The sequence below is a fragment of the Canis lupus genome, chromosome 10, assembly GCF_011100685.1.
Source record: "Canis lupus familiaris isolate Mischka breed German Shepherd chromosome 10, alternate assembly UU_Cfam_GSD_1.0, whole genome shotgun sequence".
Taxonomy (NCBI): domain Eukaryota; kingdom Metazoa; phylum Chordata; class Mammalia; order Carnivora; family Canidae; genus Canis; species Canis lupus.
The window spans coordinates 44,742,218-44,765,864 of record NC_049231.1 but is presented as its reverse complement, the minus strand read 5'-3'; the positions used below and the strand labels follow the sequence as shown (position 1 = coordinate 44,765,864).

Below are 23,647 nucleotides of genomic sequence, written 5' to 3'. Positions count from 1 at the left end.
GAATTACCCTATATAAATCTGCTATCCATTGCTATAAAGGGAGATAATTTTCTATTATGTTATGTATGAACTACCCACTTACCCAGTGAAGATGTTTATTTCAAAACCTTTGAAGGCTAACCTACTGCTAGATGGGAACTTGTTGAAAATCTAAAGTTATTTATATTTGGGTCTACTTGCTGAAAATCCTTCTCTTTGAACAACTCAAACTTCACAAATAACTGAGGTTTGCAGATAAGCAGAGGGACTGGAAATGGGGCTGCAATAGTCAAATGTAGATCAGTTATAGCAGTAGCCATAATTCAATTAAGGTATAGAACTGGAAGAAAAGGGACGCCTGGGTGGCTCAGCAGTTTAGCGCCTGCCTTTGGCCCAGGGCGTGATCCTGGAGTCCTTGGAGTCCTGAGATTGAGTCCCACATTGGGCTCCCTGCATGGAGCCTGCTTCTCCCCCTGCCTGTGTCTCTGCCTCTCTCTCTCTCTCTCTCTCTCTCTCTCTCTGTGTGTCTCTCATGAATAAATAAATAAAATCTATTAAAAAAAAAAAAGAACTGGAAGAAAAAAACTTTTCTCTTTTTTCTAGAGCAAGTGTAAAATTTTGATCACAAATACGGTTTAGAACTTTTAACACTTAGAAACTTTTTGCAATAGGACATTGAAAGTTCTGGGTTTCTGTGGATATATTATATATAAATATACACTTAGTCACCTATTATAAAATTTTTTTTACCAGTCTGTATAGTTGTTATTAGTGGGTGTTTTTCTTTAAGGCATTCAATATGGCATTCATCTAATAGAGGTAATCAGGCCTTATATTAATGCCTACAAAACCCAGAATTAGCTTCCATCTTCAAAAGAGAAGTCTTGAAAATGTACCAAGTAACTTTTTCAAAAAATAAAAATAAAAATAAAGTAGCTTTTTCATCATAGGTTAACTTCATTATTGAATTTTACAACTCTATGTTGCTGAAGAAGTGTTCTTGAATTGTTTCCTGCTTATGACTACCTTCTTCAGATTTGCCTTTCACTCACTTTTGCTAAGACCTGCTGCCTGCTTTTTTTCTGAAGAAATGATCATACAAATCATTACAAAGACTTATTAAAGCTATGTTTTGTTCAGCTAGAAATGTTTAGAAGGTAGGGATAGGTGCACCATGTTTCAAGAACTTAAATGCAATTGAAGAGAACCCCTCAGTGGAGCAAAGTCTATATTGCCAATGGAGAGGCATGTACTTTACCAGCCACTTGGCAGATATATGAGAAACATGTTAAGACAGGCTGCACTATAGTGCAAGTTCAGTGAGTTCCTGGATTTACAGAAAAGTACTGAGAGAAACTCCTTGCCCTGATAAATGTAAAAAAATAGGTTTCACTCATGTGTTCATTTAATAAATATTTGTTGGACATCTATTACATGAAAGTCACTGGTGCTTAAAGCTAAACTGGTAAAAAATGTTGCAATAGTCCAATGAAAGAAAAATAGGAAGAACTATATGAAATTAAATACCAAGTTAAGCTTATTATATCTAAGCTATATTCAAGCTTGCCCTTAAATATAGATAATATTTTTCTTTGCAATTATACAAATATCAAATTATACTGTCGTATGCAATATATACAATTCTATATACTGTATATATACAATACACAATATAATATACAATTGTATAAATATAATACATAATGTTGTATACAATATATACAAATATCAAATCATAATGTTGTACACCTGAAACTAATGTTATGTCAATTGTGCCTTAAAAAAATTGTCCTTTGAAAATCATCAGAATCAAGATAACCATGAGACACATTCTTGATTCTATTATGGTCATCAAAAGTAAATCAAACTATAGGACTATCTGTCTAGAGGCCATTATCCTGAAGTATAAACAAGCACAGATGAAGTTAATTAGCTGCCCTTGAGCTAGGCTTACTTTAAATTGCCCTGACTTTGATGGAAACATCATTAAAGAAACTGGTGGTTCTTAAATACAATTCCTGAGTTTCCATAGCCTTTTTTAAAAAATATTTTATTTATTTATTCATGAGACAGAGAGAGAGAGAGAGAGAGAGATAGGGGCAGAGACACAGGCAGAGGGAAAAGCAGGCTCCATTTAGGGAGCCCGACATGGGACTCGATCCCAGGTCCCCAAGATCAGGCCCTGGGTGGAAAGCGGCACTAAACCGCTGAGCCACCTGGGCTGCCCTTCCATAGCCTTTTAAGAAAACTAAGGAAGCAGAAGACCTTTCTATCACATTGAAGAGTCAGAAGGGTTCTATTTCAGAATGCTGAAAGATAGCATCTCTATTATGTCAGATGCTAAAGCCTAAGAGATTATGCAAATGCATTAATAATTACTATAATGTCTGTATTATACTAAGATAAAAGTGGTTTAAATCCAGTGCAACAAAATCATATAAACAGGTAGCAAGGAGATGATGGTTTTTTTCCTTAAATCACTGAAACAGGCCACCATATTTGTCATACCCAGATAACAGCTCAGTGACCATATACTTAGTTAACATTACCTCAAAAGAGTGAAATAAACATAAAATATTAATTCTTTATAAATTTCATCGTTTCTTATTTGTTGAAGCTTTATGAAATTTGGTCTTCATTTTATTAAATGTATATATATAAGATGCAAAATTTCCTCAAGTACAGCAACAAAAATTTAAAGCACAAAAAACTCCTGCACAGCAAAGCTAATCATTAACAAAATGAAAAGGTAGTCTACCAAATGGAAGAAAAGATTTGTAAAACATAACTGATAAGGGGTTAGTACCCAAAATATATTAAAAAACTCACAAAATAGACAAAACCTCTCAAACAATCCAATTAAAAAATGGGCAGAGGATCTGAATAGAAGACATACACTTGGCCAATAGCTACATAAAAAAGCATTCAATATCACTAATCATCAAGGAAAATGCAAACCAAAACCAAAATGAGATACTAGCTCACACCTTGAATGGATGGCTATAAAAAAAGACAAGAAATAACAAGTGTTGGTGAGGATGTGGAGAAAAGGAAAACCTATGCACTGTTGGTAAGGATGTAAACTGGTGCAGCCACTATGGAGAATAGTACAGAGGTTCCTCAAAAAAATTAAAACTAGCACTATCATATGATCCATCAATTCTACTTCCTGGTATTCACCCAAAGAAAATAAAGACACTAATTCAAAAAGATATAAGCACCCCCATGTTCATTACAACATTATTTACAATAGCCAAGATATGGAAACAACCAAAATGTGCACTAATGGATGACTGGATAAAGAAAATATGGTGTGTGTGTGTGTGTGTGTGTGTGTGTGTGTTTGAATATGTATATATATGTTAGAATATTATTTAGCCATAACAAAGAATATTTTGCCATTTGCTACAACACAAATGAACTTCAAGGACAGTATAATAAATAAAATAAGTTAGATAAGGGATAAATACTTATATGAGGAATCTTTTTTTAAGAAAAATAAGTTCCAAGATACAAGAAAAGATTAGTGGTTGTCTGAGGTGAGGGGTGGAGTGTGGGCAAAATGGCTAAAAGAGGTTAAAGAATACAAATTTCCAGTTATAAAGTAAATAAGCCATGGGGATATAATATACAGCATGGCAACTATAGTTAGTAATATTGTATTGTGCATTTGAAAGCTGCTGAGAGAGTACATCTTATATATTCTTATCTTAAGAAAGAAAAATTGTAACTGTATAGTGACAGGTGTTACCTAGACTTACTATGATCATTTCACAATGTATACAAATAACAAATCAATATGAAATTAATATAAAGTTGCATTAATTATACCACAATTAAAGGGAAGTGGGCTTTTCCTCAATATTAAGTCATGGAGTCACAGAAAGAGAAGGGGCTCAGAAAAGACACCAGGAACATGTTTCCAGCTGAAAAGCTGGCTTTTCTCATAAGAAGAGCTTTCCCCTGTATCAGGGGCCTCAAGAATTGCTCTACTCAGCTTCAAAGGCCCTTTGCTTGATTCTCCATGCCAAAACCTTCTGCCCACTCCAACTGAGAGTAATAAAGATATATTCTCTAACTATATTCCAAAGAAAGGAACTCCTATTATCCATGAATCTGGGTATACAATCTGAAGGCTAAAGAGAAAAAAAAATGAAGAAAAATGAACAAAGGCTCAGAAAAATGTAAGACACTATTAAACTCAGCAATATATATGTACTGGGACTAACAGGAAACAGGAGAGAAAGAAGAAGCATAAAATATATTTCAAGAAATAATGGCTGAAAAGTTACAAATTTGATATAAATATTAACCTACACCTCCAATAAGCACAACAAACTAAAAGTAGGATAAACACAAATGTATCAATACCCAGAAATATCATACTCAAGATATTGAAACTAAAAGCAAAAAGGAAAATTTGAAAGCAGCAAGAGAAAAACCACTCAGTATATACCCTAATAAGATTAGCAGCTGACTGCTCAACTGTCCTAAGAGAATTCTGAAAGACTAACAGCTGATTTATCATCAGAAACAATACAGGACAGAAAGCAGTAGGATGACATATGCAAAGTGCTAGGGAAAATAACTTACCAATAAGATTTCCACATTAAGCAAAACTCAAATCTCAGAAACAAAAATGAAATGAACACAGTCTAGTTAGCCTTAGAATATAACAAGTGTTGGTAAGGACATGGGGAAATTGGAAACTTTTGTTATTGGTGGGAATGTAAAATGACTCAACCATTAGAAAAAAAAGTAGAATATTGTATGATCCAGCAATTCCACTTTTGCGTATGTACCCCAAAGAATTGAAAACAGGGTCTCAAAGAGATATTTGTATACCCATGGTCAAGGAACATTATTCCTAATAGCCAAAAGACAGAAGAAATGCAAATGTCCATCAATGGATAAATGGATAAACAAAATTTGACATATATATATAATGGAATATTATCCAGCCTTCCAAAGAAGGAAATTCTGACAAGTGCTACAACATAGATGAATCTTCAATCTTCAGGACAGTATGCTAAGTGAAATAAGCCAGCTGCAAAAGGACAACTATTGTAAAATTCTGCTTATATCAAGTATTTAAAGTAGTCAAATCCAGACAGACAAAAAATTTACTGGTGGTCATCAGGGGCTGGAGGAAGGGGGGAATGGGGAATTATTGTTTACTGGGTATAGAGTTTCAGTTTTGCAAGATGAAAAGAGTTCTAGAGATGTGGTGAGGTTGTTTAACAATATGAATGTATTTAATACCACTGAACTACATTTAAAATGGTAAAGAGGGATCCCTGGGTGGCGCAGCGGTTTGGCGCCTGCCTTTGGCCCAGGGCGCGATCCTGGAGACCCGGGATCGAATCCCATGTCGGGCTCCCGGTGCATGGAGCCTGCTTCTCCCTCTGCCTGTGTCTCTGCCTCTCTCTCTCTCTCTCTCTCTGTGACTATCATAAATAAATAAAAATTAAAAAAATAAAATCTTAAAAAAATAAATAAATAAAATGGTAAAGATGGTAAATTTTAAGTTATGTGTGTATTTTCTTACAACTGAAAAAATAATTTTTTATAATAAATTATATAAAATAATATGTATATAACTGTACTAATGGGTTTATAACTAGAGGGCCTATATAGAAATGTAATACATTTGACAATAACATCACAAAGGAGATTTGTGGTGATAGACTGTACTGGCATAAGAAAATAACACTTTCAAATTCAAATTCAAACTCACAGAAAGAAATAAAAACATAATAAGAAATTTAATATATTTTTTAATTCTATAAATATATTTGTTCTCTCTTCTCTAAGCTTCCTTAAAAACACAAAATTATAAGAAGTAAATATAACAATGTTTGTATACAATTGGGTTTGTAATACATAAACAACTAAAAATCTATATCTTATACTTTATATATGAAATGTGTGTATATGCATATACACACACAAAAAGGGAGAGAATAGAGCTATATAGGAGTAACATTTCCATATTTAACTATAATTCAGTTAATCAAAATATGAAATAGTTTCTAATAAGATATATGCTATAATGTGTAGAATAATCACTAAGGAAATAACTTAAAAATATACTTAAAAAGTTCATTACATAAATTAAAATGTTACACTAGAAAATATTTATTTGATGTAAAAGAAGACAGTAATGTAGCAACACAGGGAAAAGAAGACATGACATATATAGACAACAAAATGTTTGTTTGTTTTTTTATGATAGGCACACAGTGAGAGAGAGAGAGAGGCAGAGACACAGGCAGAGGGAGAAGCAGGCTCCATGCACCGGGAGCCCGACATGGGATTTGATCCCAGGTCTCCAGGATCGCGCCCTAGGCCAAAGGCAGGCGCCAAACCGCTGCGCCACCCAGGGATCCCGACAACAAGATGTTAAACAATAGTGGTAAATCTAGCAATACCAGGGGCACCTGGGGGGCTCAGTCGGTTAAGTGTCTGACTCTTGGCTTCAGCTCATGATATTGGGGTCCTGGAATTGAGCCCCACATAGGGCTCCATGCTCATTGCAGTCTGCTTGTCCCTCTCCCTCCCCCTTTGCTCCTCCCTCTGCTTGTGCTCTGGGTGTGTGTCTCTCTCAAATAAATAACATTTAAAAAAAAATCTAACCGTACCAATAATCACATTAAATTTTAATGTTAAATAATCCAAACAAAAGGCAGTGATAGTCAGATTGGGGAAAAAAAAACCAAGATTCAACCATATGTTGTCTACAAAATACACATTTTAGATTCAAAGGTAGAATGAGTTGAAAATAAAAGTATTGAAAATATACAGTATTGCAGGTAGGAACAATGACACAAGTAGAATGACTATATAAAAATATTAGATAAAATAGACTTTAAAACAAAAAACACTACTGGAGGTACATGAAGAGATTTTGTAATTATAAATGCATCAATACACTTAGAAGATAGAACAATTATAAGCGTATGTACCTAACAACAGAGTCCTAAAATATATGAGGCAAAAACTGACAGATTCTGAGTGAGAAATAGAAAATTCAACAATAATAATTGAAGACTTCAATCCTCCATTTTCAGTAATGATAGAACATTTGGCAGAAGATCAACAAGGAAACAATATTTGAATAACATTAGAAACCAATAAGACATAATAAATACTTGTAGAACTCTACTTCAAAATGGTACAATACAGTCTTCTCAAGTGTAGATGGAAGATTATACAAAATAGATCATATGTTAATCCACAGAATAAGCCCCAAAATATTTATGAAGTTTGAAATCATTGACGTAGTTCTATGACCATAACAGAAAAAAATTAGAAATCAATAATAAAGGGAAATTTGGCAAATTCAAAAATATATGGAGATTAAATAAGATATTCCTAAATAACCAATGAGTCAATGAAGAAATCACAAGGGGATTTAGAAAATGTTTCAAGATAAATGAAAAAGAAAACACAACATACAGAATTTATGTGATGCAGTCAAAGCATTGGTTAGAGGGAAATTTATACTTGTAAGCACTTTATTTAAAAGGATCTCAAATCAATAATCTAATATTCCAATATAAGAAACAGTAAAAAGAAAAGATAAAACAAACTCAAAGTGAACTAATAAAGATTACAGTGGTAATGAATGAAACAGAGAATATAACAAGGAAAATAAACAAAACCAAAAGTTAATTCTTACAAAATATAAGCAAAAATGTCATAACTTTAGCTAGACTTACAAAAGAAGGGAGGTAGATAAGACTCAAAATTCCAAAATCAAGAATATAAGAGGAGGCATTGCTAATACCCTTACAAAAAAATTAAAAGATTATAGGGGAATACTATGAACAACTGTATGACAACAAATTAAATAATTTAGATGAAATGGACAAATTCCTAGAACATAAACTTTCAAGACTGACTCAAGAAGAAATAGAAAATCTAATAAGATTTATGACAAGAGATTGAATGAATTTAAAAGCTACCCAGGACAATATGGCCTCACTGGTGAATTCTACCAAACATTTAAAGAATTAATGTCAATCTTTAACAAACCCCTGCAGAAAACAAACACTAATCAACTAATTCTATGAGATTAGTATTACCTTGATATCAAAACCAGACAAAGATATCACAATAAAATAAAAATATAGGTCAATGTTTTTCTATGAAGGTGGATGCAAAAAATATTCAACAGAATATGAAACAGAATAACAGATTCTTATGCTGGAATATTTAGGTTACTGATTTGAGCTTTTTTTTTTTAATAAAAGTGCTTACAAGTATAAATTTCCTTTTAACCAATATTCAAAGAATATGCAACTAGCAAATCAAATCCAGCAATACATAAAAAAAGATTATATGTCATGACCAAGTGGAAATGCATTTACTTCAGAAATGCAAGTGTGGTCTAATATCCAAAAATAAATTCTAATATACCATATCAACAGGATAAAGAACAAAAACTATATAAACATCTTACTGGATGCAAAAAAAGTATTTGACAAAATCTAGTACTTTTTCATGAGAAAAAGGTCAGCAAAATAGGAATAAAAGGGAACTTTCTCATTGTGACAAAGGGCATTTGTTACAAACCCACAGCTAAGTACTGTGACCCTTAGCTGGACCCTTAAATCAGGAACAAGACAAGGTTATCTTCTCTCATCACTTCTATTCAACACCTTACTGAAGATTCCTAACAAGGGAAATAGACAAGAAAGAAAAATCTTCCATTCTGAAAAGGAAGAAAAAACTATTTCTATTTACAGATGGCATGATATTGTATCCAGAGAATCCTAAGGAGTCCACTAAAAATATATTAGATAAAAAATTCAGCAAGACTGCAAGATTTAAAAATATTATAAAAGGGGATCCCTGGGTGGCTCAGAGGTTTAGCGCCTGCCTTTGGCCCAGGGCGCGATTCTGGAGTCCCGGGATTGAGTCCCGCGTCAGGCTCCCAGCATGGAGCCTGCTTCTCCCTATGCCTGTGTCTCTGCCTCTCTCTCTCTCTCTCTGTCTATCATAAATAAATAAATAAATCTTTAAAAAATTATAAAAGTGTCAATTGCATTTATATATAATAGCAATAAATAATCTGAAAATGAGGTTAAGAAATAATTGAACGGTAGCATATAAGATAATAAAACACTTTGAAATAAATTTATCAAAAGAGGTACACTGAAAACTATAAAACAATGTCAAAAGAAATCAAAGAACCACTAAATGAGTGAAATAAATGAATGAATGAATGAATGAATGAATGAAAGATAACCCATATCACACATTCATGGGTCAGAAAGCTTAATACCATGACAAAGGCAATATTCTCCAAATTGGTCTATTTACACTCAAAGCACTTCTGATCAAAATTAGCTGCCCTTTTTTGCAGATGTTGACAAACTGATCTTAAAATTCATATAGCAATGCAAGTCACTCAGAGTAGCTAAATGTTTTTATTTATATTGAAAAAGAAAAACAAAGTTAGAGGAACCCCACTAACTAAGCACCATTTGTAGTAAGACCATTATCTTCCCATCAGATTGCCTTTGCATCCTTATTGAAAATAAATTGACCATAAACATGAGAAAGAAAAGAAAAAACCCCTGGTGCTTAGATAACTGGTTATCCACTTGCAAAAAAAAAAAAAGAAAAAAAAAAAAAAAAAAAAAAAGGAGGTGGGATCCCTGGGTGGCTCAGAGGCTTAGCGCCTGCCTTCAGCTCAGGGCGTGATCCTGGAGTCCTGGAATCAAGTCCCACATTGGGATCCCTGCATGGAGTCTGCTTCTCCCCTGCCTGTGTCTCTGCCTCTCTCTCTCTCTCTCTCTCTCTCGCTCTCTCTCTCTCTCTTTCTGTGTCTCTCATGAATAAATAAAATCTTTAAAAAAAAAAAAAGGAAAGAAAAGAAAAAGAAAAACGAGTCTGAACCGTTTCCTTATGCTGCACATAAAAGTAACTTGAACTAAATCGCAGCCCTAAATGTAAGAGTTAAAGCTACAAAATTTTTATAAGAAAACATACGAAGTAGGAGTTAGATGGTATAGTAGGGGGACTCTGAGCTTGCCTCATCCCTCCAATACAGGTGGATCAACATCAAACTATTTTGACCAACTAAGAATACAATCTGAGGATTAAGAAAACAATCTGCATAACTGGAGGGAGAGAATGTGGCAGATGTGAGGTTCGGAGCCATGAATTGGGAAGAGGAAAGAGTAGGGAACATTTTCCTTAAGAGTAGTCAAGGAAAGGGAAAGAGTGCATCAGGTAAATTTCGCACAATAATCCAGGATGAAGCGATGAGGAGATCCCCTGAGTCATACTGAGAGAGACCAATCCCCTTCCTGGAGTAAATTTGGAAGAGTATATTTTGTCTTTCTAAAGACAAAAGGCCAGATGGGAGTCATTGAGTGGAACTCAATAGCAGGGAGAGAGGTACACACAGAGCCAGATAACCTAGTAGCAGCTTTTCACTGTGAGCCACAATAGATTGCAGCCACCTTGCCCAGTGGCTGTTTTTCCCAGACAGAACTAAGCAGAGAGCAGACAGGAGCAGATAACTTGGTCACTGCTCTTCACTGTCTGCTACAATAGACTCAAGCCACTGTGGGACTGCTTTTCTGGGACAGAATGGAGTAGAGGACTGAGACACATACAGACAGCAGATAATCCGGTCGCAGCTTTTCACAGTGCATCACAAAAGACTCTAGACTCACCATGTGCACAATATGCAACTGCTTTTCTGAGCAACATGGTGCCAGGCACACCACCAGGCTCTCCAGGGAAGGGGAGTGGGGCCACCCGCACCTTGCCAGGACCTTTGAAATTTGAGGTTTTGAATCCCAGCCTCTGGCCAGACATAAAACACACATCTGTGGCAGAGGGCCCAAGCAATGGACAGGTTAAAAGCAGGGAACTGATAAAAGCCTGGGACAGGAAATTGTTCAATTTACTGTGAGGGCTTCCTGAACAGTGGCCACTGGGAGTACCCCTCCCCATGGAGGAGACAGCAGGGTGATACCATCTTCCTTCTCCACCACCCTTTCCTCTTGCCCACCTGTAAACCTGTAGAGCAGGACTTCAGAGATAAACACAGTGCTTCTTCCAGTGGAGACTGGAGTTCCTTACACCAAACCCTGCCCCCCAGGGCCTGGCAGGAGCATCTTTACAAGGGCAAGTTGGCTTGTGAGCTAGCTCAACAAGCCTCTCCCAGAGAAGACCAACACAGGCTCCTTGCATGTACCAAGTCTACTGATTAAAGAGTGCTCCAAAGTGTCAGCTTCAATTCTGGTGGAAATAGGACCAGACTTTTTTTTTCTTTTAGTTTTTTAAATTTATTTTTTATCTTTCATTATATATATTTTTTTCTTCATATTTTTTGGTATCAGCCTTATAATTTTTTGTTCATTTGTTTCTTTCTCTTATTTTTTGGATCAGCCTTCTTTTTTTTTTTTTCCTTTCTGCTTTCCTTACTCTTTTTTCCTTCTTTCTTTCTTATTCTTTGGAATCAGGCTTATGGTTTCTTGTTTGTTTGCTTTTTTGTTCCTTTTCCTTTTCTCTTGTCTTGGACAGGTTTTTTCCCCCAGGCTTATCTTAACAAACAAATCAAAGCACAGAAAGTTAAAGTTCTAAATACTCCCTACTACAAGCAAGGAGGAACTCTGCAGAGGATGGGCCATAGGAAAGAGCAGCCAAAATGCAACAGCAGAGTGCACACAGCATACACCAAAAACACTTCCTTAAGTGCTAGGCCCTGGACACTGTATGACCTCTTTTTAATAGCATTACTCAAAGGTGCAGGAAACACAACAAGCTTTCATAACACACAAAAGACAGAAACTTAGCTAATATGACAAGACAGAGGAAAAGAAAGGTCAAGCAAGATATTATAGCTTGGCATGATATATTAAACATGCTAAAAGGGAAAAATATGCAGCCAAGAATACTTTATCCAGCAAGGCTATAGTTCAGAACTAGAAGAAGAGATAAAGAGTTTCCAAGATAAACAAAAATTAAAGGAGTTTGTAAACACTAAACTAGCCCCGCAAGAAATATTAAAGGGGACCTTTGAGTGGGAAAGAGAGACCAAAAGTAACAAAGACTAATAAGGGACAGAGACAATCTACAGGACCTCGACTTTATAGGTAATCCAATGGCACTAAATTCATATCTTTTAATAATTAATCGGAATATAAATGGACTAAAAGCTCCAATTAAAAGACACAGGGTGTCAGAATGGATAGAAAAACAATAGCCATTGATATGTTGCCTATATGAGACTCATTTTAGACCCAAAGACACCTTCAGATGGAAAGTGAGGGGGTAGAGAACCATTTATGATACTACTGAACATGAAAAGAAAGCTGGAATAGCCATCCTTATAGCAGAGAAACTAGAATTTAAACCAAAGACTGCAATAAGGGATAAAGGACACTATATCATAAAAAGGCGTTTATCCAACAAGAAGATCTAACAATTGCAAAAATTTAGACCGCTAACTTGGGACCTGCCAAATATATAAATCAATAATAACAAACTTAAACAAACTTACTGATAATAATACAATAATAGTAGGGGACTTTAACAATCCACTCACAGCTATGTATACATCATCTAAGCAGAAAATTAACAAGGAAACAAGAGCTTTGAATGACACACTGGACCAGATGGACTCAACAGATATATCTAGAGCATTTAATCCTAAAGCAGCAGAATATACATTCTTTTCAAGTATACATGGAACATTCTCTGGAACAGATCACATATTGGGTCACAAGTCAGGTCTCAACTGATACCAAAAGACAGATCAAACCATGCATAGTTTCAGACCACAATGCTATGAAACCTAAAGTCAACCACAAGAAAAATTTGGGAGAATTACAAATACATAGAGGTTAAAGAACATCCTGCTAAGTAATCAATGAGTCAACTAGGAAATTAAAGAAATATTTAAAAAATACATGGAAGCAAATGAAAACGAAAACATGACAGTTCAAAACCTTTGGGAAGTAGCAAAGGCATCCTAAAAGGGAAGTACACAGCAATACAGGCTTTCCTCAAGAAGCAAGAAAGTCTCAAATATGCAACATAACCTTACACCTAAAGGAGCTAGAAAAGAACAGCAAATAAAGTCTATACCTGGCAGGAGAAGGGAAATAACAATGATATAGAAATCAAAGAAACAGTAGAACAAATCAAGGAAATAAGGAGCTGGTTCTTTGAAAGAATTAATTAACAAGATTGATAAGCTCCTAGTCAGACCTATCAAAAGGAAAAGAGAAAGGACTCAAATAAATAAAATCATGAATGAAAGAGGAGAGACCACAACCAACAGTGAAGAAATACCAACAAGTATAAGAGAATAGCATGAGAAATTATATGTCAACAAATTAGGCAATCTGGAAGAAATGGATGAATTCCTAGAAACATACAAATTACCAAAAGTGAAATAGGAAGAAACAAAAAACCTGAACGGACCCATAACCAGCAAAGAAATTGAAATCAATAACCAAAAATCTCCCAACAAATCAGAATCCAGGGCCGAACAGCTTCCCAAGGGAATTCTACCAAACATTTAAAGAAGAATTAATACCAATTCTTTTGAAACTACTCCAAAAAATAAAAATGGAAGGAAAATTTCTAAACTCAGATTCTAAGAGGCCACAATTATCTTGATTGCAAAACCAGACAAAGATCCCACTAAAAAGGAGAATTACAGACCAATATCTCTGATAAATATGGATGCAAAAATTCTCAACAAGATTCTAGCTAATCAGATCCAACAGTACATTAAAAAGGTTATTCACCACAACCAAGTGGGATTTATTCTTGAACTGCAGGGGCGGTTCAACATCTGCAAATCAATCAACATGATTATACCAACATTAATAAAAGAAAAGATAACCATATGATCTTCTCAATAGATGTAGAAAAAGCATTTGACAAAATACAGCATCCTTTCTTGATAAAAACTCTCCACAAAGTAGGGATAAAGGAAACATACCTCACCATCATAAAGGCCATAAATAAAAGACCCACAGCTAGCATCATCCCACATGGGGAAAAACAGCTTTTCCCCTAAAGTCAAGAACACGACAGGGATATCTGCTCACACCACTGTTGTTCAAGACAGTACTGGAAGTCCTAGCCTCAGCAATTAGACAACAAAAAGAAATAAAAGGCAATCAAATTGGCAAAGAAGTAGTTAAATTTTCACTTTTCGCAGAAGACATGATACTTTAGAAAACCCAAAAGACTCCACCAAAAAATTGCTAGAGCTAATACAGGAATTCAGCAAAGTCATAGGATATAAAATCAACACACAGAAACCTGCTGCATTTCTATACACCAACAACAAAGCAGCAGAAAGAGAAATCAAAGAATCAGTCTCATTTACAATCACACCAAAACCCATAAGATGCCTAGGAATAAACCTAACCAAAGAAGTAAAGTATCTGTACTCTGAAAACTTATAAAACACTTATGAAAGAAATTGAGGAAGACACAAAGAAATAGGGGAATATGTTATGCTCATGAATCAGGAGAGAAAATATTGTTAAAGTATCTATACTACCCAAAGCAATCTATACACTTAATGGAATCCCCATCAAAATACCACCAGCATTTTTCAAAGAGCTAGAACAAATAATTCTAAAATTCCTATGGAACCAGAAAAGATCCTGAATAGCCAAAATAATGTTGAAAAAGAAAACCAAAGTCGGAAGCATCACAATTACAGACTTCAAACTGTATTACAAAGCTGTAATCATCAAGACAGTACAGTACTGAGGGGAGGTGGCAAGATGGAGGAAGAGTAGGGTCCCCAAGTCACCTGTCCCCACCAAATTACCTAGATAACTTTCAAATAATCCTGAAAACCTACGAATTCAGCCTGAGATTTAAAGAGAGAACTGCTGGAATGCTACAGTGAGAAGAGTTCATGCTTCTATCAAGGTAGGAAGATGGAAAAAAAAATAAAGAAATAAAAAGCATCCAAGGGGGAGGGGCCCCACGAGGAGCCGGGCTAAGGCCGAGGCATGGCAAGTGCCCCCAGGACAGGAAAACCCCGCCTGGAGAAGCAGGAGCTTCACCAATTTTCCCAGTTGGAGCAGGATCCCAGGAGGAGCCGGGATGCCCTCAGGCTCCCGGGGACACTAACAGAGGACCTGCGCCCCAGGGGAAAGCACACCACACCCCACCACCAGGGCACCAGGGGACGTAGGCCAAGATCCTGCGCTCCCCCTGGGACAAGGCGGAGGCCAGGAGGGCCCAGGAGAGCAAGGACAGTCCTGCCGCTGGGCGGCCCCAAGCTGTGCAGATCCGGGCCCCCACCCCCGGAGCATCCAGGCCCTTGCGGACTGAGAGCTGCACTGAGAGCTGCGGTAGGTACTGCGGGAGCTGACTCTAGGGCTGGAGAGCTGGCCCACCCCACTGTTGTTGTCCTCCTGGGGCCTCACAGGATAAACAACCTCCACTGAGCCTAACAGTGGCCTCACAGGATAAACAGGATAAACAGCTCCCACTGAGCCAAGCACCAGGCAGGGGGCTGAGCAGCTCCCCCAGGTGCTCACACCTGAGAATCAGCACAGCAGGCCCCTCCCCCAGAAGACGAGCTAGAGGGACAGGGGAAAAGCAAGTTATTGACCAAGCAGCACTGGAAAGTTCCAGGGGAAGTCGAGGGATTTACAATATATAGAATCAGAGGATACTCCTTGTTTTTTGTTTTCTGTTTGCTTCCCCCCCTTTTATTTTTTCTCTTCTCTCTTTTTCTCCTTTTCCCAGTACAACTTGTTTTTGGCCACTCTGGACTGAGCAAAATGACTAGAAGGAAAAACTCACCTCAAAAGAAAGAATCAGAAACAGTCCTCTCTCCCACAGAGTTACAAAATCTGGATTACAATTCAATGTCAGAAAGCCAATTCAGAAGCACAATTATAAAGCTACTGGTGGCTCTAGAAAAAAGCATAAAGGATTCAAGAGACTTCATGACTGCAGAATTTAGATCAGGCAGAAATTAAAAATCAATAAAATGAGATGCAATCCAAATTGGAGGTCCTAATGATGAGGGTTAACGAGGTAGAAGAACGAATGAGTGACATAGAAGACAAGTTGATGGCAAGGAGGGAAACTGAGGAAAAAAGAGAAAAACAATTGAAAGATCATGAGGTTAGGTTAAGGGAAATAAATGACAGCCTCAGAAGGAAAAAAATCTACATTTAATTGGGGTTCCCGAGGGCGCCGAAAGGGACAGAGGTCCAGAATATGTATTTGAACAAATCATAGCTGAGAACTTACCTAACCTGGAAAGTGAAACAGGCGTTCCGATCCAGGAAATAGAGAGATCCCCCACTAAAATCAATAAAAACCGCTCAACACCTCGACATTTAATACTGAAGCTTGCAAATTCCAAAGATAAAGAGAAGATCCTTAAAGCAGCAAGAGACAAGACAAGAAATCTCTAACTTTTATAGGGAGAAATATTAGATTAACAGCAGACCTCTCCACAGAGACCTGGCAGGCCAGAAAGGGCTGGAAGGGATATATTCAGGGTCCTAAATGAGAAGAACATGTAGCCAAGAATACTTTATCCAGCAAGGCTCTCATTCAGAATAGAAGGAGAGATAAAGAGCTTCCAAGATAGGCAGAAACTGAAAGAATATGTGACCACCAAGCCAGCTCTGCAAGAAATACTAAGTCGGATTCTGTAATAGAAAGAGGAAGTCCAAGGGAACAACCCACAAAAACAGGGACTGAATAGGTATCATGATGACACTAAATTCATATCTTTCAATAGTAACTCTGAACGTAAACGGGCTTAATGACCCCATTAAAAGGCGCAGGGTTTCAGACTGGATAAAAAAGCAAGACCCATCTATTTGCTGTTTACAAGAGGCGCATTTTAGACATAAGGACACCTACAGCCTGAAAATAAAAGGGTGGAGAACCATTTACCATTCAAATGGTCCTCAAAAGAAAGCAGGGGTAGCCATCCTTATATCAGATAAACTAAAGTTTATCCCAAAGACTGTAGTAAGAGATGAAGAGGGACACTGTATCATACTTAAAGGATCTATCCAACAAGAGGACCTAACAATCATCAATATTTATGCTCCGAATGTGGGAGCTGCCAAGTGTATCAATTAATAACCAAAGTTAAGACATACTTAGATAATAATACACTTATACTTGGTGACTTGAATGTAGCGCTTTCTACAATTGACAGATATTCTAAGCACAACATCTCCAAAGAAACAAGAGCTTTAAATGATACACTGGACCAGATGGATTTCACAGATGTATTCAGAACTTTGCATCCAAATGCAATTGAATACACATTCTTCTCAAGTGCACATGGAACTTTCTCCAGAATAGACCACATACTGGCTCACAAATCAGGTCTTAACCGATACCAAAAGATTGGGATCATCCCCTGCATATTTTCAGACCATAATGCTTTGAAATTAGAACTAAATCACAAGAAGAAGTTTGGAAGGATTTCAAACACATGGAGATTAAGGATCACCTTGCTAAAAGATGAAAGGGTCAACTAGGAAATTAGAGAAGAATTAAAAAGATACATGGAAACTAATGAGAATGAAGATAAAACCATTCAAAATCTTTGGGATACAGCAAAAGCAGTCCTGAGGGGAAAATACATCGCAATACAAGCATCCATCCAAAAACTGGAAAGAACTCAAATACAAAAGCTAACCTTGCACCTAAAGGAGCTGGAGAAAAAACAGCAAATAGATCCTACACCCAACAGAAGAAGAGAGTTAATAAAGATTCGAGCAGAACTCAATGAAACAGAGACCAGAAGAACTGTGGAATAGATTAACAAAAACAGGAGTTGGTTCTTTGAAAGAATTAATAAGACAGATAAACCATTAACCAGCCTTATTAAAAAGAAGAGAGAAAAGACTCAAATTAATAAAATCATGAATAAGAAAGGAGAGATCACCACCAACACCAAGGAAATACAAATGATTTTAAAAACATATTATGGGGGATCCCTGGGTGGCGCAGCGGTTTGGCGCCTGCCTTTGGCCCGGGGCACGATCCTGGAGACCCGGGATCGAATCCCACGTCGGGCTCCCAGTGCATGGAGCCTGCTTCTCCCTCTGCCTGTGTCTCTGCCTCTCTCTCTCTCTCTCTCTGTGACTATCATAAATAAATAAAAAAAAAAAGTTAAAAAAAATTAAAAAAAAATAAATAAAAAAATAAAAACATATTATGAGCAGCTATACGCCAATAAATTAGGCAATCTAGAAGATATGGATGCATTTCTGGAAAACCACAAACTACCAAAACTGGAACAGGAAGAAATAGAAAACCTGAACAGGCCAATAACCAGGGAGGAAATTGAAGCAGTCATCAAAAACCTCCCAAAACACAAAAGTCCAGGGCCAGATGGCTTCCCAGGGGAATTCTATCAAACATTTAAAGAAGAAACCATACCTATTCTACTAAAGCTGTTCGGAAAGATAGAAAGAGATGGAATACTTCCAAATTCGTTCTATGAGGCCAGCATCACCTTAATTCTAAAACCAGACAAAGACCCCACCAAAAAGGAGAATTATAGACCAAAATCCCTGATGAACATGGATGCAAAAATTCTCAACAAGATACTAGCCAATAGGGGATCCCTGGGTGGCACAGCGGTTTAGAGCCTGCCTTTGGCCCAGGGCGCGATCCTGGAGACCCGGGATCGAATCCCACATCAGGCTCCCAGTGCATGGAGCCTGCTTCTCCCTCTGTGTCTCTGCCTCTCTCTCTCTCTCTCTCTCTGTGTGTGTGTGTGTGACTATCATAAATAAATAAAAATTTAAAAATATATATTCTTAAAAAAAAAAGATACTAGCCAATAGGATCCACAATACATTAAGAAGATTATTCACCATGACCAAGTGGGATTTATCCCCGGGATGCAAGGCTGGTTCAACACTCTGTAAAGCAATCAATGTGATTGATCATATCAGCAAGAGAAAAAACAAGAACCATATGATCCTCTCAATAGATGCAGAGAAAGCATTCGACAAAATACAGCATCCATTCCTGATCAAAACTCTTCAGAGTGTAGGGATAGAGGGAACATTCCTTAGCATCTTAAATGCCATCTACGAAAAGCCCACAGCAAATATCATTCTCAATGGGGAAACACTGGGAGCCTTTCCCCTAAGATCAGGAATGAGACAGGGATGTCCACTCTCACCACTGCTATTCAACATAGTACTAGAAGTCCTAGCCTCAGCAATCAGGCAACAAAAAGAAATAAATGCTTTCAAATGGGCAAAGAAGAAGTCAAACTCTCCCTCTTCACAGATGACATGATACTGTACATAGAAAACCCAAAAGACTCCACCCCAAGATTGCTAGAATTCATACAGCAATTGGCAGTGTGGCAGGATACAAAATTAATGCCCAGAAGTCAGTGGCATTTCTATACACTAACAATGAGACTGAAGAAAGAGAAATTAAGGAGTCAATCCCATTTACAACTGCACCCAAAAGCATAAGATACCTAGGAATAAACCTAACCAAAGAGGTAAAGGATCTATACCCTAAAAACTACAGAACACTTCTGAAAGAAATTGAGGAAGACACAAAGAGATAGAAAAATATTCCATGCTCATAATTGGAAGAATTAATATTGTGAAAATGTCAATGCTACCCAGGGAAATTTACACATTTAATGCAATCTCTATCAAAATACCATGGACTTTCTTCAGAGAGTTGGAACAAAACATTTTAAGATTTGTGTGGAATAAGAAAAGACCCCGAATAGCCAGGGGAGTATTAAAAAAGAAAACCATAGCTGGAGGCATCACAGTGCCAGATTTTGGGTTGTACTACAAAGCTGTGGTCATCAAGACAGTGTGGTACTGGCACAAACACAGACACATAGATCAATGGAACAGAATCCAGAATCCAGAAGTGGACCCTCAACTTTATGGTCAACTAATATTCAACAAAGCAGGAAAGACTATCCACTGAAAAAAAGACAGTCTCTTCAATAAATAGTGCTGGGAAAATTGGACATCCACGTGCAGAAGAATGAAACTGGACCATTCTCTTATACCATACACAAAGATAAACTCAAAATCAATGAAATATCTAAATGTGAGACAAGATTCCATCAAAATCCTAGAGGAGAACACAGGCAACACCCTTTTTGAACTTGGCCACGGTAACTTCTTGCAAGATACATCCACGAAGGCAAGAGAAACAAAAGCAAAAATGAACTATTGGGACTTCATCAAGATAAGAAGCTTTTGCACAGCAAAAGAAACAGTCAACAAAACTAAAAGACAACCTACAGAATGGGAGAGGATATTTGCAAACGACCTATCAGATAAAGGACTAGTATCCGAGATCTATAAAGAATTTATTAAACTCAACAGCAAAGAAACAAACAATCCAATAATGAAATGGGCAAAAGACATGAACAGAAATCTCACAGAGGAAGACATAGACATGGCCAACATGCACATGAGAAAATGCTCCGCATCACTTGCCATCAGGGAAATACAAATCAAAACCACAATGAGATACCACCTCACACCAGTGAGAATGGGGAAAATTAACAAGGCAGGAAACCACAAATGTTGGAGAGGATGTGGAGAAAAGGGAACCCTCTTGCACTGGTGGTGGGAATGTGAACTGGTGCAGCCACTCTGGAGAACTGAGTGGAGGTTCCCCCAAAGAGTTAAAAATAGATCTGCCCTACGACCCAGCAATTGCACTGCTGGGGATTTACCCCAAACAGACAGATGCAGTGAAACGCCGGGACACCTCCACCCCGATGTTTATAGCAGCAGTGTCCACAATAGCCAAACTGTGGAAGGAGCTTCAGTGTCCATCGAAAGATGAATGGATAAAGAAGATGTGGTTTATGTATACAATGGAATATTACTCAGCCATTAGAAACGACAAATACCCACCATTTGCTTCAACATGGATAAGTCAATCGGAGAAGGACAAACATTATATGGTCTCATTCATTTGGGGAATATAAAAAATAGTGAAAGGGAATAAAGGGGAAAGGAGAAAAAATGAGTGGGATATATCAGAAAGGGAGACAGAACATGAAAGACTCCTAACTCTGGGAAACAAACAAGGGGTGGTGGAAAGGGAGGTGGGCAGGGGGTGGAGGTGACTGGGTGACGGGCACCGAGGGGACACTTGATGGGATGAGCACTGGGTGTTATGCTATATGTTGGCAAATTGAACTCCAATAAAAAATATAAATAAATAAATAAACAAATAAATAAAAAACTAGAATGTGAAAAAAATATATGGTACTGACATAAAAACAGACACATATTTCAATGAAATAGAATAGAGAATCCAGAAATAAACTCTCAACTCTATGGTCAACTAATCTTTAACAAAGCAGGAAAGAATATCCAATGGAAAAAGGACAGCCTCTTCAACAAATGGCATTGGGAAAATTAGATAGGCACATGCAGAAGAATGAAACTGGTCCACTTTCTTACACTGTACACAAAAATAAATTCAAAGGGGATGAAAGACCTAAGTGTGAGACAGGAATCCATCAAAATCCTAGGGAACACAGGCTGCAGGCTCTTTGACTTCGGCTGGAACAACTTCTTGCTAGACACATCTCCAAAGCCAAGGGAAAGAAAGTAAAAATGAACTACTGGGACTTCATAAGGATTAAAAAACTTATGCACTGCAAAGGAAGCAATCAACAAAATTGAATGGCAACTCACAGAATGGGAGAAGACATTCACAAATGACATATCAGATAAAGGGCCAGTATCTAAAATCTACAAAGAACTCACCTAACTCAACACCCAAAACCCAAAAAAATCCAGTCAAGAAATGGGCAGAAGACATGAACAGACATTTCTCCAGAGAAGACATACAAATAGTTAACAGACACATGAAAAAAATGCTCATCAACACTTACCATCAGGAAAATATAAATCAACACCACAATAAGATGCACCTCACACCAGTCAGAATGGCTAAAATAAACAACTTAGGAAACAACAGATGTTGGTGAGGATGCAGAGAAAGGGGAATCCTCTCACTTTGTTGATGGGAATGCAAACTGATGTAGCCACTCTATAAAACAGTATGGAGGCTCCTCAGAAAGTTAAAAACAGAACTACCCTACCACCCAGCAATTGCACTACTAGGTATTTATCCAAAGGATACAAACATAGTGATTCAAAGGGGCACTGCACCCCAATGTTTATAGCAGCAATGTCCACAACAGCCAAACTACAGAAAGAGCTTAGATGTCCATTGATGAATGAATGGATAAAGAAGATGTGGTGTGTGTGTATGTGTGTGTGTCTGTGTATAATGGAAGATTAGTCAGCCATCAAAAGAATGAAATCTTGTCATTTGCAACATGGATGGAACTAGAGGATATATGTTAAGTGAATTCAGTCAGAGAAAGACAAATACTATATGATTTTGCTCATATGTGGGATTAAAAAATAAACAGATTGAACATATGGGAAGGGAAGGAAAAATAAAAGACAAAAACAGAGGGATACAAACCATAGAGAAAAAACTGAGGATTCCTGGAGAGAAGCTGAGTGGGAGGATGGGGTAATTAGGTAGTGGGCATTAAGGAGGGCACTTGATGTAATGAGCACTAGGTGTAATACGCAACTGATGAATCACTAAATTCTACCCCCAAATTAATAATATATGTTAACTAACTTGAATTTAAATAAAACCAAAAATAAATTAATTTATTTAATAAAAAATCAAGTAAATGGTGTTGGGGAAATTGGACAACTATATGCAAAAGAATGAAAATGGACCACTTTCTTATACTGTACACAAAAACAAACTCAAAGAGGTTTAAATACCAAAATGTGAGACCTGACACCATAAAACTCCTAAAAGAAAACATAGGCAGTAATCATTTGGATACTGGCCTTAGCAACATATTTATGGATATGTTTCCTCAGGCAAGGGAAACAAAAGTAAAAATAAACTATTGGGACTATACCAAAAAAGAAAACATAAGAAATCTGTATTCATAATTTTGAGTTAGGCAATGGTTTCTTGGATACAACACCAAAAGTACAATAAAAGAAAAAATACAAATTGAACTTTAATAATTAAAATCTATGTATTGTAAGTGATACCACTAAAAAAGTGAAAAGATAACCAACCAAATGGAATTAAAATCTGTAGATCCATATCTGATAAGAGTCTAGTATCCAGAATATATAAAGAAAACCTACAACTCAACAATAAAAATAACTCAATTAATAAATAGGCAGTGAATCTGAATAGACATTTCTCCAAAGATAATATATATATGACAAATAAGCACATGACAAGATATTAATTACCAATAGCTATTAGGGAAATATATAAATCAAAATAATACCACTTTATACCCACTAAAATGGCTACTTTTTAAAAAAGACAAATAACAACAAATACTGGTGAGGATGTGTAGAAATTGGACCCCCAAACATTGCTGATGGGTATGTAAAATAGTACAACTTCTTTGAAAAACAGATTGGAGATTCCTAAAAATATTACTATATGACCCAGAAAGTTCACTCCTAGGTACATTTAGAAAACATAAGCCCATACAAAGACTTGTACATGAACCGCTATTTGTAACAGCCAAAAGGTATAAACAGTCCAAATGTTCATCAACAACTAAACGAATAAATAAGATACAGTATAACCA

The 23,647-nt window shown here is 36.8% G+C and overlaps 1 protein-coding gene across 1 annotated transcript in view; it reads right to left on the bottom strand.

Annotated features, from left to right (window-relative positions):
* The window catches only part of CRACDL (CRACD like), a 176,100-nt gene that overhangs the window by 151,642 nt on the left and 811 nt on the right, over positions 1-23,647 (bottom strand). The gene's annotated exons all lie outside the window — the stretch shown is intronic.